Below are 2593 nucleotides of genomic sequence, written 5' to 3'. Positions count from 1 at the left end.
CATCCTACACATCTCACACAGCAACTTGTTTAACAATGTTCTCTATAAGAAACCGCTTGACAACCTTGTCCTTGGGCACACGTCGCCCAGGATTGGAGCACCTGATGGGGTTGGTGTGGCCTCTTGTGTGCTTGTTACATCCACTATTGTGGCACTTACTGTCATGACTGCTTATGCCGCAACTGCTTCTACTTCCTCTTTTGTCGTGGAGATCTCTCTCTCTTTCTCTCTTCTTTTTATTTTAATAAAGGGAAATTCGGCTACATTCAATCATCGCTAAGACATCAAAACCCATCTCTGCAAGTCCTCATACAAAAACCCTTTATTGAGAAGAAAAAAAAGCCTCCTCATCCACCTACACGTTAATAGAAGGGAAGATCTAACCTCAAGCAGTGAGAAGGACGGCACCACCAAACTCTTTGAACTTCTTCTCTGCGATCTTAGAGAAGAACTTGGCTTTAATGACCAGAGGAATGGGGGGAGGATCGCTCTTACCTAACACCTTGAAGTACCCAAACTGTGTGACATCCAGCAAGGGCCCCTTTCCTTCTGGATCAGACGATCCACATTCACATTAATGGGACAGTGGAGAAGTAGCGGATACCTACCTTCTCGAAGTACCCTGGGTAATATTTGTCAAACAAAATGCGATGGTGGTGCATACCTCTTGCATTACCGGGACCTCCGGCATGCTTTCTGTGTAGCTTGCCAATTCTTTTGTGGCCTGCACTGACGTGACCCCTCTTCTTCCTATTCTTCTTTAACCAAGTCTTCATGGCGGCCTCCCTAGTCTTGAACCAGGAAGTCTCTCTCTCTCTCTCTCTCTCTCTCTCTCTCTCTCTCTCTCTCTCTCTCTCTCTCTCTCTCTCTCTCTCTCTCTCTCTCTCTCTCTCTCTCTCTCTCTCTCGATGCTCTCGAACAACAAAACTGGTTTCTTCGGTCGAATACCCCATAAATTTGAAGCGTAAACTAATGCATGTAAGGCATCAGGATCTGAATAATATGCCGCATTATTCATAAACAGAAGAGAAAAGTAAATTTATTTGAGGGACAACCAAATATTAAAAATGTAAACTATGCCATCATGAATACGAGACTTTTGGTTCTGAGATCCACATCAGGTTCTTGATTTCTTGCTCCCACAATCTTACAGACGCGAAAAAAAAACTGCGTAGTGAAACTGCTGCTCAAATGCAAGGCAAAGCCTTCACTTCCTCTTCATAAAATGCTTTATCGAACTTTCACCATATGAGAGCTTTGCAAATATCAAATTGTACGTGGGGTATTTCTCCATCACTCCACGAACCTGATCAAAATCCTCACAAAGAGCCAGCTCTTCATGACCATAAGGATAGAGCAGTCCAAAGTTCAAAAACAGCTTTCTTCTGTAATCACGAGTAAGCTCTGTACCAATGCTGTTGATGCTAATGTTGACAAACCGTCGATCTGCCTCAAATGATAAAAGGTCACACATGATCTCGGAGGTTGCTCCACTAAATTTCTTGTAAAACTTATAAAAATCTTCTAAGTAAGCTTTATAAAGTGTATTTCGCATCATCTCAATGTTCATCTCATCCAAGTCCTCAGATGTGATCAGAGAAGTAAGGAGACAATGGGGTGTCTACAAGCACAAGGCGGTAATATAGCTCCCGCATGTTTTGAGCAACTGCCAAGGTTGCAATGCTTTCAAACATTTCTCCAACAACTCATGCACGTCCCTTTCATGAAGAGTTCCCGTCACAATATTATCAATCATATGCCCATACGTGATGTATTCTAGGAAGGTTGACAAAGACTCGGTTGCCTGCATTAGCATATGCTTATATTCATCCACCAGCTTTTGTGTGCATTTTTCTACGATCGTAGTTGTCCGCAATGGAGATGGCTCATGTTAAAGGTAAGGTCCATACTCGGTAGCAGAGAGATGCATCTTGATGTCGTCCAGCATCTCGCATTGGCAGAGGTTGTTGTAATCGACGACTGTGAGAAGGGCGCCCCCACGGTGCCCACGCACGATTGCCTCCAAATAACCTCCATGGATGTTGAAAGTTAAGGCCTCAAACCCATACATATTCTTCTCTGCTCTTCGGACTCTCCCCCTCTTGTCACCCGCTACTCGCACAGACAATTCTCTCAACAGGCATTCAACTCTCTCTCTCTCTCTCTCTCTCTCTCTCTCTCTCTCTCTCTCTCTCTCTCTCTCTCTCTCTCTCTCTCTCTCTCTCTCTCTCTCTCTCTCTCTCTCTCTCTCTCTCAAAACACAACTCTCTCAAAGAGCGTGCGCCCACGCACGCTTTTTGCGAGAGTTGAGTTTTTAGAGAGAGAGAGTAAAGTTAAGGCCTCAAACCCATACATATTCTTTTCTGCTCTTCGGACTCTCCCCCTCTTGTCACCCGCTACTCGCAGAGACAATTCTCTCAACACGCATTCAAATCTCTCTCTCTCTCTCTCTCTCTCTCTCTCTCTCTCTCTCTCTCTCTCTCAAAACACAACTCTCTCAAAGCACGCTCTCTCAAAACACAACTCTCTCAAAGCATGCGCTCTTTGCGAGAGTTGAGTTTTTAGAGAGAGAGAGAGAGAGAGAGAGAGAGAG

The 2593-nt window shown here is 44.5% G+C and overlaps 2 pseudogenes; both read right to left on the bottom strand.

The window, feature by feature from the left end:
- Positions 1-385: 385 nt before the first annotated feature.
- Positions 386-776, bottom strand: LOC147455519 (large ribosomal subunit protein uL15y pseudogene; annotated as a pseudogene).
- A 263-nt stretch (positions 777-1039) lies between these two features.
- Positions 1040-2122, bottom strand: LOC147455518 (V-type proton ATPase subunit d2 pseudogene; annotated as a pseudogene).
- Between the last annotated feature and the right edge of the window lie 471 nt (positions 2123-2593).

Source organism: Adiantum capillus-veneris, chromosome 6 (genome assembly GCF_014529385.1).
Source record: "Adiantum capillus-veneris isolate H3 chromosome 6, ASM1452938v2, whole genome shotgun sequence".
Taxonomy (NCBI): Eukaryota; Viridiplantae; Streptophyta; class Polypodiopsida; order Polypodiales; family Pteridaceae; genus Adiantum; species Adiantum capillus-veneris.
Note: the sequence above shows the minus strand (reverse complement) of the source record. Positions and strands in the feature narration are given on the sequence as shown.